The sequence below is a fragment of the Leuresthes tenuis genome, unplaced genomic scaffold (genome assembly GCF_036924035.1).
Source record: "Leuresthes tenuis unplaced genomic scaffold, fLeuTen1.0.hap1 SCAF_24, whole genome shotgun sequence".
Taxonomy (NCBI): Eukaryota; Metazoa; Chordata; class Actinopteri; order Atheriniformes; family Atherinopsidae; genus Leuresthes; species Leuresthes tenuis.
In genome coordinates, this window is record NW_027325378.1 from 11,125,453 (window position 1) to 11,142,985 (window position 17,533).

Here is a 17,533-nt window from a genome sequence, read left to right on the forward strand (position 1 = left end):
TAGTGTGCAGGTGCCGGGCTGAGATTTCATTCCTGTTTTATTAAACTAGGGAGGCCAGTGAGGGTATTTTATTTTATTTTGTTTTGTATAGATCATTTCCCATATTGCTTAGTTATGGGTGGAGATGCGTGACCATAATGCACAAAACATTTGGTGAAAATCAAAAACACCTTATATCTGCTGTCTAGCACAGTGGTGGAGGGGGGTGATGATTTGGGCTTGTTTTGCAGTCACTGAGTCGGCCATGAACTTCTGAAATTGGGTGATGCAACAGGACAATGATCCCAAACAAAGCAGCTAATCAACAACAGAATGGTTAAAAATGAAAAGAATCAAGGTGTTGCAATGGTCCAGTCGAAGTCCAGACTTCAACCTCAAGAAAGAACCTTAAGAGAGCTCTGAATAAACAAATGCCCGCAAACTTCCATTTACAGGAGAAATGCTTCAAATGAGAATGGACCAAAATGACTCCACAACAATTCTACAAACACGAAAGAAAGAAAATAAACAAAAAAAGTTTTTATAGTTCTAAAAGATATTGAATCATAGGATGCTGTGAAGATGTATTCCAATTACATTTGATACACACATTTTCAGTCTGAGGCACAATTAAAGCTTCAGCCTGACCTTTTCATTTATTCACTATAAGTAGAAATATCTTGTTCAGCTCAGCAATATGTCACGGTTTATGTTTTAACATTCTTGTTTTCAGGTTATTTGTTATGTTTTCAGGTTCTTGTCATGTTTTTTTCCCCTGCCACTTAGTTCTGCTCTAGTCACCTGTTTTCTGTTTCACAGCTGCACATCATCACCAATCACCTCCCCACAGCATATAGTTTCCTGGTTCCCCTCACTCATTGTAGAATCCTCACTTTCCCATCATACCATAGTCACGTTTTGAGAAGTCATTTTTAGTTCCATAGCCACAGTTTGTTCATAGTCTTGTTATTCATTCATAGTCTTGTTTGTTTCACAGTTAAGTATTTTTGATAACCGGCTCTGCCGCGCCTTTTGTTCTTGCTCCCCTTTTTTTTGTTAATGAACCTCGTTACTTTTGAAGTCTGCTTCTGGGTCCTCCCTTCCTGCACCATCGAACCTGACACAATGCTCACCCCCAAAGTTGCATCTTTTGAAATTCATTATCACACAAGAAAGTTAAAATACAGCTGGAGCAGTGGTAGACACCTCTCTCTTGCTTTCATCCCTCTAAAGGTAGACCTTTGGGACAGATTGGGAGCTGGCACTGTCTGCATGAATGATAAAATCCCTGCCTATCATGTTTCAGTCTATTTTTAACTGACTGAGGACATGTTAATTGCGTATGGAGGACTTGATAGGGCTGCATGAACAGTGTTGATGTGGTCAGTTTCCAACAACAGCCTTGTGTCCTCTCATCCAGTTCCTCCCATCTCAACCTCCACCCACTCCACTGTGATTAATTAGGAAAGTGAGTAGAATTAGTCCATCAGCAGGCTGAGGGAGAAGATGAAAATATTTACAGAGCTCCCCAGAAGGGATTTCATTAGGAGGTGCCTCGTGGTGGGTCGCCTCCTCTCTCTTCATGCCAACACAGAGTGGGAGTACTCTGAAACTTAACCCTGCAAGTCAATTCACGGGGTGACTGTTGAATGTGATAATAACAGCGACGGTACAGATGAGGCCGAAAATCAGATGCTAATTTACTTACAAAGTGAAACAAAGCACATAGCCTACAGTAATAATGGAAGTTACATTGTCTAAGAGCATGACAGAACATAGCTAAAGCATAACCCTACTGAGAGGGCATGATTAAAGCTGCAGTGGGCACATTAGCCATGCTCTCCTCTCAAGGGTAAAACCATCCACCCAGACAGTCCTAGAAAAGCGGTAAGCATCAATCTTTTGGCTAATGTTTGTTTCTCACTTTGCTGTATGTTGATTGGCACATACGATACCCCGCTGCTGTGTTATTTCCTCCAGCGCTGCTTCTCTTTCTATCCACTCCAGCGTTCTCAGCTGGGGTTAACTGACCTCTGAAATGCACAGCAAAAGCACCCATGGGGCAGCTGAATGCCTCTGATTATCAAGGGAAAAAATAAATGACCAATTTAGGAAACAAAGACTCTAATGAAAGCTTTTTTCCTCATTGTATTGACTATGTGGATAAAACACCTGAATCAAACATATAGTAACATAATGTTTTGATGAGCTGATGCTTGATAAAGCCAACCAACAACCCATGGGAGACTAATTAAAAGCTTACTACCATGTATTGGAGCCCTTGCCTATTAAACAAGTGCAATATACAATCTATGTTTTTTATTAATTTCCCTACATTTATGTGAGTCATTCGGGGGTTATAGGGAAACGTGTTTGCAACTGAAAACACACCCTATCACATTGGAGAATTCCTTGGCTTGAAGAATAAGACACAATCCAATATGCTCAGCAGTTTATTGTTTGAGTTTACCATGTCTAAACAATATGTCCATTTTCTGCTCATTTATTCTGGAGTAGTGTGTTTGGATTATATATACATTTCAAAGAGAACACAAAAATCCAGGCTGTTATCCAGTGTGCATGTACATTCAACACTGAGAAGCATCAAAACAAAATTCCTCTTTTACCAGGAGTTTTTACAATATATCCGATGACTCTTTCTGCCCTCACTTCCTCAATGAAATCCATTCAGAAAAGATGCAACCTTACTGTAAATCATACTGTACATACCTTCATATTTGGGAGTGCAACAGTGGGATCTTATCAATGATATGTCAAATTGATGTATATGTATAAATCAAAACTAAAGGACATAGATATAACAGAAGAAGGGATGAGAGCTCTGGTTTCAAGCAATACTGCAAGCTTGGACACAAATCGTGAGTAGCAGAGACAAGAATCTCTGGGTGCAAATAATATCCAGATAAAAGGCTGTTTCTCAGTATAACAACAGTATGAAAAATGTTACAAAAAGTTCATTATAAATAATATTTATACAGAGATAATAGATTCAACAAAACCAAGTCTAGAATGATGCATAAACTTGATATAGTAAGGAGTGACAAAGAAATGGACAGTGTACATATCTATGTCAGTTTGCATGCCTGTGTGCCTTTGATTCTGGCTTTTGAGATAGAAAAAGGTTTCATCTTCATGTATAGCAGCTGGGATGAAAGACTTCCGATAGTATTCCATCTTGCATTGGGGGTGCAGCAGCCTGCTCCTGGAAGAGTTCTTGAGGGGCCCCACAGTGTCATGTAGGGGGCGAGATGTGTTGTGATGATGGATTTTAGCTTCGCGAACAATCCTCCTCTCATCCACTTCCTCTGTTGAGTGAAGAGGACAGTTCAAGACTGAACTGGCCTTCCTGATCAGTTTCCTCTGTCTCTTCCTAAAAAATAAGCCCTGAGAGTGAAGTATGTGTTTTTCTATGGGTTTTTGAAGAATGTAGCTGAGTAGTTAGGGTGGAAGCCGACTAAGAATACCTTTGTACATAAGAATATACAAATATCTAAGTCTACGAGATAGGATGGTGATGACGCTCTGTGATCCCTGGTTGATTGTATCTAAAACTTGTAAGTATTGTAAAGATGCATGCCTGAAGACAGTATCTCCAGGTGGTGACAAGTTTCCTCTTGGCCTGAAAGTAAAGATGAGAATTAATTCTAAAAAGAGGAAGGGTTCAATCTCAAGAATTCAATCTCAAACATATTGTTAAGAGGAGATGATCGGGGCAGGAGAAGAGTGATAAATGCTGAGGGAAGAAGACAAAAATAGGAGGGGAAAGATGAAAAACTCTTAACAGGATAGATAGGAGGGAAGCGGTCAGCTTGCTGCGTGGTGAGGTTGAACTTTAGCAGCACATTTCAAAGATGCTTTGCTCTGAAATGTTTTTGCATTCAGTCACTGTTCTGTCTGTGTTGTACCAAAGACAAACTAACTGGTTAGGGTTACCTATTGCATACTTTACAATACACTAAGATTAGGCATTAAAAACAACATGGATGCAATTAGTAAAACGTCAAAGCAAACAGTGTAATACATCTTTTTTAATGTTGTAAATCATGTTAGGTGGCATAATGAATATTATAGATATTGTATGTATCAGCACAAATACAAAGTTTCCTATTTTGAAGCTATTTCACAATTTGCCATGAGACCAGGTTGGTATTCCACTATATCTGACAATATTTAACAATATGGAAGCTAAAATCAGCTCTTTAAGTTTCCTCTGTCATCACACCCAGTAAAGAAAAAAAAAGGAACAGAAAAATAAACTGGAAACCAATATGATCTCCTCCACTCCTGGGACAATGTGCTGATTTTAAAGCCGTGGTGCCATCTACTAACTGGCACTCCTTTAAAACACAGCCAAGACAAACTCCCTCAGCACGGCCACATCAGCAGAAAATGATGGGAATGAACTGGCAGACAACGTTTTCAAAATGTCTGTAGTTGAAAAAGATAGGACGACAAGCTCAGGACTCATAGAAACTAAGCTAATTTTTTTTAACTTTGACATACGTTTACTGTATTTCATACTATATTCCAGCATGCCAAATAAATGCAGATAAAAAAAGCAGTATTAAAGGGACAGAGAAAGGTCTGATACAAACAACTTGACCTGTTGCTTACTTTAGGTCAAGTGAACTCGGCGTTCCAGAGTACGCAACAAACTTGCAGGAACCAGATGACGAAGGGAGATGACTGAGATATTCAAGCAAGGGTTATTTAAAGTCTGGTTTTCAGATTCCAAGTTGTTGTCTCAATTTAATATCAGCAGAGAAGCTCAGCTAAGATCTATGTCAACGCAATACAGAATGTTCTTGTGAAAATTTATTGGCTCCACTTACATTGCTCTCATGGCACACAGGGGATTAGGATGTGATGAGAAATTACCAGAGGACATACCAGCAAGAACTCTATAGAGTTTTTAACAGTGTCTTTGAGTCTTCTAATGATTTTGGATATGCATTTGTGGTTTGAGGTCCGTCAGCTGAGATGAGTGCTTGAATTCAGATCTGGTGACAGACGTAGTACATTCAGGCTCAGAGCAGCCATTGCAGGATGGAAAATTGGGGTCATAAAGAGATGCACATAGTCAGCAACAATACTTAGACAGACTGTGGCATTCAAAGCATGACGGATTTGTGCTTAAGAACCCGAAGTGAGCCAAAAAAATATTTCCCACACCATTGCACCCCCACCAGTAGCCTGGGTTGTTTTTGAGCAGGGGTGGATGCAGAATGAATATGATACTTTTACGTATAGATTCAGGGTAAATCGATCAGTGTCAAATGGTGGAACATGAGACTGCATGTGGGAGAGAGCAGAATGCACATATATGTGAATGCATTTATCCATGGGAGTTATTAAAGCGTCAATCGGCGTCATTTCATTTCTGTGCAGGAATTCGGACATTTGTAGATACCAGTACATTGTAAAACCAGATGTCTTTTTTTTTTTACACATCTTTATCGTTATTGTTGCTGGTATTAAGTAACATGACACCTTAGTAAACCACACAGTCCGTTATACCGCCACATTTTTCACCTATTTTTTCAGTTAAATTTAGGTTTACGTCAAAATGATGATCTCTCACACAAACATTCATTTCACTGTCAACTGCAGAGCTGCTCTGTCCTCTCTGCTACTATGAACTGACAAGTTTGATAAGTTGACCCAACATTTGGAGCTCACGCTGTAATCTGATCAGTATGATAGTGCAGACTGTAAAGGTGTTTCTTATTTGTACCAATATCTGGGAGGGAAAGGATGACAGACTGCTACAGATAGACGCTATGTTTTGTTCAAAAAGTTGCTTGATGTTTTAATGGAGGCTTTATCAGTTCAGATTATTGATCAACTAGTTAGACAAGCTGTTGTTGGAGACAGCTGGGCCTTATTTTCTGCGATATACAAAAAGGTTCTAAAGAGATCTTCAGTGTTAGCTTTGTTCATTTTTGTTATGAAAGAGAGGGGAAAGGGTTTTATGTTTGCGTGAAGGTATCCATCTGAATTTTGGGTATTTTTTAAAAAGTTCAAAGTTAGCTCAAGCAAGGAAAGGTAGAATACAATAGATTACAAAACAAAGAGAACAATAGATAACAAAGAAAAGTAATAATAAAAATCTCTGACAAGTATATGCTCCCTTTGGGTCGGATATTGCAGAACTTTAACATCAATTATCACAGTTATGGAGACGATACACAACTTTCTGTGTCTCTGCAGCCCAGCAGATGTACTGTGTCAGTGTCCGGAGGAAATAAACTCCTGGATGAGAGAGAATTTTCTACAATTAAATGAAGACAAAACTGAGATCATTCTGTGTGGTAGCAAAGAGAAGAGGGTCAGCATTGGTAAATATCTTGAGACTTGGGCCCTTGACCAAGTTTGTAACCTTGGAGTGTTGATAGACTCAGATCTGACTTTCAGCAGCCACATCAAAGCTGTCACCAAGGCAGCTTTTTACCAACTCAGAAACATCAACAGAATTAAAGGTTTTCTCTCCAAAAAAGACCAGGAGAAACTCATCCACGCATTCATCTCCAGTAGACTCGATTACTGTAATGATCTGTTAACTGGACTTCCCAAAAAGAGCATTAAACATCTGCGGTTCATCCAGAACGCTGCTGCTAGAGTTTTAACAAGGACTAAGAGATCTGAACACATCACACCAGTTTTAAAATCTTTACACTGACTTCCAATCAGTCACAGAATAGATTTTAAAAGCTCACTGATGGTTTACAAATCCCAGAACGGTTTAAGCCCAAAATACATCTGTGATATCTTCAGAGAATATAAACCTAGCAGAGCTCTTAGATCCAAGGACTCAGGTCAGCTGGTCCAGTACAGAGTCCAGACTAAACATGGAGAAGCAGCATTTAGCTGTTATGCTGCAAACAAGTGGAACAAACTGAATTTTTAATGATTTTTCTGCTCCCTGCTGCAATGTTTTTATTTTGTTTTTTTTGGTTTTTTTTTTTAATTTGACTTTGACAATAGATTCACTGGACAGTCTTCATTATTGAACACTTAGTTTTAACTTCATCAAAAAGCAGGTCTTTGTCATCTTTGATTTCTTACACAGATGAGCAAAAATGTGGTGCTGTTGCTAAAGGACTAGCAACACCTCACGTTGTTCCACGGAATTCTGATACTGCCTCCATGGCAGTAACATGTCCTCCAATGGCAGCAAAATAATACATTTGTATGTTTAGAGAGTCAAAAAGTAAGAACCTGCAGAAGCATGTTCAAAGGCAAAAGGTTGGATGTGTTGTGCACTCATTCCATAACACGAGCAACACTAATTTGCTTGTTAACACTTCAGATGTGGCAGAATGTGTTGGGAAATGGATTGCTTTGTGGTTCAGGCCAAAGAGCAGCCCTCATACCAGGGCTGGGGTTTGGGGTTTCAAGCATTCTGAATAATTAAAGAGATATAATGGATAGTGTTTGCCCTAAAATGCTGGATGGCATCAGCCAGCTCAGTAACTTTGTGTGACACTGATCAAGAGCCCACAGCCATTGTACAGAAACTGTTACAAAAAAAATACAAAGAATGGTTACATTTACAAGAGAGTAAATTCTCCCTTATTTCAGTTTAATAAAAGTAAAATTTACATGAACAACTTCAACCTTACTATAACCCATCTGTCCAGGAGCACGACGTAAAATGCATCACTTTTCAGAGCAGAAATCTACACCCAGACATTACAAATAAAACTAAGATTTACTGTCAAGAAGATTTACAAAATCAGAATTCTGCGAGCATCAGTTAATTATCTAAAATGCAATGGTTCAACAGTCTGGCTTTAATTGTCCAGTTTTGAAGCCTCTGCTGTCTCTGATATCTGCTTTAGGCTTGCAGAAGTGGAACCTGTGGTGGTTTCCTGCTGTTAGAGCTCAACATTATCCATCCATTTTCTATACCTGCTTAATCCAATTTATGGGGGGGGGCTGTAGCCTATCCTAGCTATCATTGCGCAAGAGGGAGAATACACCCTGGACAGGTCACCAGTCCATCACAGCTTACATGCACACACAATTTAGAGTCACCAATTTACCTAACATGCAAGCTGGAGTACCCAGAGAAAGCCCACAAATACATGGGGAGAACATGCAAACTCCACACAGAAAGCTCAACATTAAATATGCATAATTATCTGAATTACTGAATTGTTATCTGATTTTTTTCAAGGAAAAACTTTCTAAGAAAAACTTAAAACAGCTCGTCTGGCACCAGAATTCACTTCACAGTCAAAGTAAATGAGGAAGCAATTTTCCCTTCAATCACATGTTTGATTTGAACTTTACCTGTGTTCTTAGTCAAACATTTATTCAAACACATGCGTCACAAGTAAATGGTAAACATTTTCATTCAAACTTTAACTGTCTGTTGTATTAAGGCATATGACAGAGTCATGCAACCACGCTGCAAAGCAGTCACTGACAACATTTAAATAAACGATCAAAGTTGCCCAAGCTGGGGATTAAAACTATTTATTTAAGTAATCTTAAAACCTAATTAGCATGAAAACATTTACATCTTAGACAGCAGTTGGAGGGCACCTCATCTGCCGAAGCTAATGTGCTCTCAGGGTTGTATCTGGGCACATATTTGAAGAGACACCCAAGGAAATGTTACAGAATCTAAAAGTACCAACTAGGACATTAGCGTAAAATAAGTGGAGATTGGAAACAGGAACAGACTTTCTAGATCTGGCTGCACAGCCAATCTGAGCAATGAACTGGTCTGAACTGGACTGAATTAGATTTGTCTTAAACTTTATTTTCTCTGTATAGTGCTCTGAGATGACATTTCTGTTGTGAAGTCAAACGTCATCATTTTGTGGGCATAGTTTTTATTTTTGCTTTGTTTTTAATCTTAACTCTGTGTCAACAGCCGGAAGACAGGTTGAGATAGAAAGCAAAAGTATAGATTCAGAAAAAAATGTGCAGTCATTTTGAATGAGAACGTGTGAATGAGTGCTCAGGATCTGAAGGGTGTGACAGATGAGGTGTGCCGAGCTTGTGCTCTCACTCCCAAGAATACTTGATGCTGCCATTGTTGCCAAAGCTGCTTCAAGCAAGTTTAAATTTGACTGTCTGAATACTGTTGACATTTGGGATATTTTGTTTTTTACAAAATAATAAAATACTTCAAAAACCAGTTCTTGCCTTTTTATCTTAGAGCGTTGTATGGAGATTGCTGAGGGGGTAAAAAAGGGAAAGGATCATAAAACCTACTTTGGGCGCTGGACTAACAAACTCAACTGGTTGCTTCATCTAAAGGCAACCATGTCATTAGCATTAACAGCTGGAAACCACAATTAACTTTTATGATCCTCGGGGGGATACAAACATTTAGGTTATTTCCTATGTGCTTAAACAACACATTCTCCACGTATTTATCTATGCTTGGCAAGTCTGATCATAAATTATTTTTAAAGCATTCCCATAAAAATACCTGCAACACAGACCCGGTCTTGGAGGCAAGGAGACTGCAATACAGCACCTTTGTGGACTCTACCAACACTACAATATATATTTGAGAAAATTCTGGAAATTATAATTGTTTGTGAGATATGAGTGAAGAAAAATAGCCAGTTTGCACAAAGACTCTTTAGCCCTTATTCATTTAGTTATCTCTTCCTTTGTTCATGTATTTGTTCATTTATCTATTGTGATAGTACAGTATTATGAATCTATAACCAGACACATTTTCCCCTCCTGAAAACTTTTAAAGCAACAAACTCTGAGTGTCATTCAACACTGTGCTAAGGCCTATCCAGAGTTAGTAATAAAGTTTACAATGACTTGTTTTTGTTGTATTATGTGTTGGTCAGATTAAAAATCACATAATAATCGAGGAGAGCCTGTTTATTTGTAGTATGATAGAGCTGTCAAAGGCTGAGCCGGTTCCTTCAAACACATCTGTAAAGTACGAATCTGTTTGTTACAACAGAGATGAGGACTTGACAAAACATAGCCAGCGTGGCTCTTCCCGGAGGACGGGGGTGTTTATACGGTCCAGAGGGCCCCAGGGCTATTGACTCAGCTGAGCCCAAACTCCTCTGCAGTTCAAGAGAGAGGCCAGAGGGGGTTTAAATAGGATGTGGGTACATACTTATTTATTCGCACAAAGATGTGTCTTACAAGGCGGATTTCAAGTCACGATGTGATTTAATGAATGTTTATTGTTAATATTGGTTTAATTTTTGGGTTGTGCTCAACTTCTCGCTGATGTTTTGCTTTCGAGTGAAGGCTCTGTTTCAGGAGAGGGTCATGGGTGAGAGAGACAACTCAATGCCAGTGACATGCTGTTTACATGAGGAGAGCCTGGCAGGGATCTGGAACAGGTTCCTGTACACCAATGTGTGTGTGACGCTTTCCCTACACACACATCGATATACAAAAGTTGCACGAGCCAGCATGCACGTACGCTCTGAAATTATAACTTATAAAAGCAAGCAGAATGCACCTCATATTTGAGTGACACAAACAGTTAAAACAAAAGCAAAAGTGCGATTTAACAAACGCACACTGGCTGTCTTCTACTCTTAAGTAAGATTAAAGAAACTGAGATACTTTAGAATGAAAGAGAACATTGGCAAATTTATTTGTTTAGGCTACCATCCGGATCTTGAGATGTCTGAATGTAATGACAAATCACTTTAATAAGCACAAACAAACCTTTAGAGCAACATAGTCACTTCCTAGCTGAAGGCAAGATTACCTCTTCCTCTTGAATTATCTTAGTCTATAATACTCCTTTAGCTCAACAGATAGTACCTTAAGGAAGTAAAAACACATCCGCATGACATCTTACTGCTTTTATTGAATTCAAATGTCATCCAACTGATAAACCTCACTGCACTGGAAGGAAGTATAAATGCGTTTTTATCCTCCATAGATCTAATAAGGAGCTTGAAATATTCATGGGAGAGGTTAGGCCAAAGAAGAAGTAGCAGGCCTCCCTCAGCAACCCCCTTCAGTATTTTCCCATCCCTCCCTGTTTGTGGATGTGAAAAGACAACCTTGGGGAGCAAAGACCTAAACAATATGCCTTTTAGAGGGCCGTTGCAAGCCTTCCCACCAATTTCCCTCCAATCTCTTGGACACTTCCTGTTTGTGTATAAGATTTGTTGTCTTTGACAAATCTGTTCTTACTCTCCAATCTTGAGGAGTGTGGCGGCTGCATGATTTTACACAGCCGAGGTCAAACTCCGGGTCGGGGATTTCCATGATATGGAGCATAAACATCAATCTAACACCACAGTGATCACAGGTTGTACAGGTATTTCTGACCCCTTGCAAAAGTACAGCTGATGATATTTTGTTCTGTCAGACTTTGTCCATGTCCCTCTGTTTTTCCCACACAACCTCATCTTTTGAGTCACAGCTTTGACTCATGCGGACAAGAGCACAAACAAGGCATGCCAATTCAGAGCGAGAGGCGCAGTAAATATTTTCTGAGCCTTGACTGCGCCAGAGGGACACTGCGAAAGTTGCCCGTGACACCTACGCACCACCCAGGGAAAATAAAAGGCCCGTTAAAATCAAATAAGACAAATTTGTTTTAGTTGACCGCCTGTTACCTCCTGTATGTTGCGCTGCTTGTCTGCAAACTGTCAGGAGTCCAGATGTCATTTGTGCACAGGTGGATGTTAGCAAAAAATAAGAGCTTTGAATGTCTGACACTTAAAACATGGTATATGTTCAGGTAGCTTACCAGAGTCCAAACTTCCTTATATGTTATCAACAAGACATCTTTTTAGGGATATCATAGCAGTCAACAACCCAGACGAGATGTAATTCAATTACAGTATTTAACATCGTCATTGTGCATGGTTCCATGTACTTTTGAGTGGAGCTATAGTTACAGCTTGTCCTGGACATTTAGCTGGACCTCCATCCTTGTAACAGTTGACTTGCATGGGAGCAAAACTGATTTATATTCTTGGAAAAATCTTGATCTCTAAATGCTTTTAGTGACCGTGAGTTGGCATATAGTCTTAATGGACTGATTTTTAGTCACAATTTCTGATTTGTTTAGCCACTGGACAGACGAAATGGAAAAAATGTGAATGAGAGCAGCTTTTGTTGGATTTCGGACATATTAATATTTCTAAATTATAACATACCTGTGTGTAAAGGACTGTCATCCACAAAGTTCTACAAAATACAGTCACTGGCCTACAGGAAAGTATTCAGACACAGACAGACAAACAGTACCATGTTATCATAATGCGATGCATGTCATCATGGCTTTGGAACTTTAAGATGGCAGAAATGGGTAGTTCTGTAGCCAGCTGACATGGAGACGATTTGTTATGTGAACACACAGTTGTTATTTGGCATCGAAACCTCCTCCCCACGAGTATTCAGAGAGTTGAGTTCAAGTGAGACTAGGAACCAAGGAAAATAAAACTTCTTCCCCACAGGGATAATTCTACTGGTTTACAAGTGAGACAGATGCATATGAACAGCAACAGTAATTTGAAAGTAGTTTCCAAATAAAAATAGAGGGAGAGCGATAGAGCATAGTATGTATAAAATGAATGTTATGCAGCACGTGAATACAAACAGATATGTGTAAAATCAAGGGAGTGATACCTAAAGCTGTAGGATAAACTACAAAATATAACTTTACTAATAAAGAAAATTACTCCAAATATTAGACGATAAGAGTGGAGCAAGAAAACATGGCTTAAATCTGAAGATACACAACCCTATTGCAGCCAACTTTTCCAACTTCTTTTAGACAGAAAGCAGTCTTCATTTCTGTCTGTTTGGCAGAGCCAAGCTCCAAAGCAGAGATGACAAGACAGTTGCCAAAACATATGAAAGAAATTCCCAGGGGAATCCCATATCTTTGCATTGAGCTAGAGAAGAATTTGGTTCCAGGCCGATAAAAAGGCAGACTGAGGTTCTGCAAGTCCCAGAGGTAGCAGTCTCAAGATCATCTTTGTGTGTAAAATGATCCCATGTCAAAAGACTATTTCTTATAACTAGACAAACAGTTATTGTAACGATCCCAGAAGACGAGATCCGTTAAGCTCAACACTTGACTGCAAAAGAGTTTCAAAATGTTTATTGACAAAGGTTATGAGAATAATTTGATGATCTCCGGAACTGTCAACTGGCTCTTTCAGCAAAAGATCTGTTGCAGAGGCAGAATGGTAAGTAACAGCTTCACTGAAGAACGCATTACCAAGAAATGCAGGTGCAAGCACGATGTTGTGAAATTTTAGGGCAGAAAACTTTGCTTCAGTATAGCTGTGTACGCCAGTTGAGCATGGGGACCTCTGTTGGAGAATCCTCGTTAATGCGCACCTCAAAGTTGCTAATTGAGGTGCTGCTGTTACATGACAATGGCAATAACGCCCAAAACTGCGTCCTTACATCGTAATGCGGTTGCCTAGTTTGACTAAGACAATAATTCTTTACTTTGTTACCGTTGCTTAGATTTCATTGTCTCATATTTTGTATTTGTAGAAAAAATGTAAATATGATACTTTTTCTTTTAATTGTGACTTACCCAAACAGTACAAAAAAACCAAACTTGCCTGAATGAACACATGCTGCAGCTGCTGCAGTCAGCCAACAACAATGGGCACCTTGGTGTGGGACTTTATCAACTGTAGCTAACTCAATGGTCAGCATGAACTGCAGCTGACATGTGACAGTGCATAAGAAAACTGCATTTTAGACGAGGGACTGAGTTGTCAACAATGGCTGATTTCTTTGATGTTTCAGCAATACCAGCTAGAACAACTATTTTAGAGAGTTGACATCCTCTTTTTTTCTGTTTTCAGTCAACCATACACTTTAGAATACGTTCACATAATTTGACCAAGAGAGAAAAGAAAAACAAATCTTAACAAGATGAATTATTGGGCTCGTGGGCATAATTTACAGTAAACAGTAAAGTGAGGAAGCAGGTTTTAAAGCCGAGTATCTGGTGAAGCAGCTGCAAAAGTTGGATAAGATTTTCCGCTTGATTTTGCAATCTAGTATCAATGTGCCATCATTTCTCATGTTGTGAGTTTTGTCTTTCCATTTGAGCCCCGGAACTGAGTATCTGTTTTTTCTGAGAGATACTGTAAACCCCTGTGGATCGACCAGAAACCCTGATGTTACCTTAAAAGGTAAAGTTGAGCACAGGCTTTACTCTTCATACATTTTTGACCTGTGAAAGTGCTGCATGCATTGCAGTGATTGCTGGAAAAGAGCCATTCGTGTTATCAGATCCACCTGTGCTTTTGCTGCTGTGACAAGTGAAAATATCTTCAGTTCGCTTGGGAATGATGAGGAAACAACTTGCACAACCAGAAAGTAAAGAGCAGTACGACATAGGCTGACATTTAATGAAAACCTGGTGATTCTCATTAAGGCTGAATGTCAGTTGAATCCAAAATATGTAGCCTGTTACGCTGTGCAAGTGGTGTTATGCAGAAGAGAAGTTGGCCTTCTAGGCAAACAGCATCTAGAATAGACACTAATGAAGATCATATGCAGAAAGAAACATGTATAGCATGTTCTTGATTTATCTAAGATTTTAAATTAATCTTGGCTTGTCGCTACCATTAAAAAAATCAAATTAGTTCACACAATATGAGTTTGACAGAAACCGTACTCTGTTAGCCTGTCAGAGTTACATAACTTATTTTGCATACTGGTGTAAAAGATGAGGCGCCTCCTTACTGACCACCACTTTAGGGTCTGAGCTGAGTCTTCAGACTTCACACCGTATTGTGTTTCTTCAGCAGGTGGCTGTGTGTCAGGTTGGCATTTTACCACCTGTGTTGTTGTGGTGTAGAAAGTCTGTCCTTCTCCACAGTGCTCCGTGCTACCAGTAATTACCTCAATTCATTTTACTAAAGCTTAAGTGCTAACACAGCTAATCTTGTTAGAGTGATTTGATTAGCAAGAACATCACCCACTATCACACCTCCAGGGTATGAGCACTTGAGATGAGGCCCTGTCCTCTGTCTGGCCTTACCAGAAATGATCTACTAAACAATATATAAATAAATGTTTTATAACATTTCTGTGGATGCTATTAATCTGTGTTGTGCAGATGTATTGATGTCATCGAGACACTTTTTTTGTAATCTTTTAACTTGCTCTTGAGCAATAGTTTTTCAGGCTTTCAACAAGTCTTTCAAAAGTTTTCTTTGGACACTGGCTGCTTGTCAGTCCAGTTCTTGTACCTTATCATTTTCAGAAGAACTTACTTCATTGAAAAGGAATCCAACTCAAGAGATGAATCAGTGTTGTCTTCACACATGACAGACAAATTTGAATCTATCTTTCGGACTTTGTTTGTAGCAGCATGTCACAGAGAAACTTTCCCATTTGTTTGGTTCCAACTACAGATGAAATAAAATACAGAAAATAAAACAGTCTGACAGACATAAAACTGTATCTTTGAACCAAAAAAGTCATTCCCAAAGAGCTTTTCGCTGAAAACTTGGCATATTTCAGCATGTTTTGCTGTTAGTTCATAAAAATTAAGTGGGGAACAAAATGAAAAAGAAGTAGCAGGAGAATTTAAAAAAATACCTACAGCAGAGGAATAGTATCTGAAAGTGATGTCCTAAAGAAATAAGAAACAAATACAGCAAGACACAAGATCCGATAGATGCATCTGGACATTCAGTTGATCCATTTACTGCTGGCTAAAGCCTTATCAGAAATGGTCTCCATGGAGGACTGGCTGTCAAGAAACCGTTCTTAAGGAAGGGAAACAGGGAGAAAAGGCTGAAGCATGCCAAATGACACAAGAAGTGGACTGAAAATCAGTGGCAAAAGGTCTTGATGAGCCCTCCCCAGAGCCTGGATCTCAGCGTTATTGAAGCAAAATGGGAACATCTGGACATAAAATGGTAGAAAAGGCAGCCAACATCCAAAGAACAGCTTTGAAATGTCCTTCAAGAAGCCTGAAGAACTATTCCCGAAGACTACTTAAAGAAATGACAAGAAAGCTTGTCTACAAGGGTTCAGGCTGTGTTGAAGAACAAAGGTGGTCATAATACAAAAACTGACTTTCAAGAGTTGTAGAAACTCTTGTTTTTATCTTTATCTCCATTTATGTTTGCTCATGTTTCTAATACATTTCTGCATATATTTCCTGTTTTGACAACATACAAAGACATGAGAGGTGGCTCAAGACTCGTGCAGAGTTCTGCATTTGCGTCAGATCACTAAAAGTTTCACAACAACACTTCAAACCTAATCTTGGATGACCACATAAGTGTTATTTAGAGTGAATTATGGATGTCTTCTTTGGAGCAAGGAGTTTTATTTTAAAAAGTTGCCAACCGCAACTTCAAATAAACACCACCCATTTCTTCTTAAAAAAGGTACAGTCCCTCAAGACATCCCTTTTCCCACATCATCTTTTCCCCCAGAAATCTCCATTTTTAAATCATCAGCATCTGTTGCTGCTTGTTCTTGAGGAGAGTAAATCATTTGTAGTGTCGGGTGTTGCAGCAACATCCTGTCCCTACTGAGAAATATTTGTTTTGTGGAAAATACAGCAAGAGATTTGATGCCTGATACATAACTCTCCGACTTCCTGAGAGGTCTCACGGGTCAGATAAAGACTGTTGATAGCTCATGTGGTAGCAAAACCAAGATTGTGAGGACAAGCTGATACCATGCAGATGCTCATTGTTGTGACAGGGTACACAATAAGACAGCAGTCGCCTAATGGATGATTCTTATCATTCAAAGTAATTGAAGACATAATGGAGCCTCATCATAATCCCCTGGAGGTGTAAATGGCTCTGTTGCTGTGTAAAGTGAGTTACTCTCATCCATAACCCGCCCCTCCTGAAAAATGACAGGTATAAACACTGAAAAGCCTTTCGCCTGCATGTCATGTATTTTGAAAACCTTCTCCAGATCGGTCCAGTTGCTTTTTGACCCCACACAGTTTCCAGGAGGGTGTCTGGCATAGAAAATCTCCTACATGTGATCATTCTCAAATTACAAGGTCACTCCAGAGTGAACGAAAGCCACCAAACAGGCCCTCAACTCAGCCCCAAGTGTTTGTTTTTCCTTTCTTTTCTTGTCTGTCTTTAACCCCGTGATAGCCTTCTTTATCCCCAGCACTGTGGTTACTGAAACTGAGGGGATTTAAAAGATGACAGCCGAGCTGCCTCGTCCGTCACAATATTTCTCCCATGACATCTGCAGCCGAGGGGTGAGGATGTGACCCACTTCTCAGCACCTGTCAAGACCCTGTCAAGAAAAAGAAAGGGATAGCGAGAGACAAATACCTTTATTGTGGGGCTGTGCCCGAAGGTTGTGTGCAACCCTTAAAAATAGACATTCCTTTGTAATACAGCTGGATTACACATCTCTAAAGTGTGCAGGGTTCAGATACCTTCCCTTTGTGTCAGTGATTACATATGAATTCACCCTTTGCAGTATACTTTAGCAGTGTTGACAGTCTCTTGTGGCACATTCAACCATCGGTTTAAGGGGACACGCAACAGTTGACTTTGGAAAAAATTTGAACTCTAAAATATCCCAATAAAAC

The 17,533-nt window shown here is 39.4% G+C and overlaps 1 protein-coding gene across 1 annotated transcript in view; it reads left to right on the plus strand.

The window, feature by feature from the left end:
- Nucleotides 1-17,533, plus strand: part of agtr1b (angiotensin II receptor, type 1b) — a 72,196-nt gene that overhangs the window by 46,815 nt on the left and 7,848 nt on the right. The window lies entirely within an intron of this gene.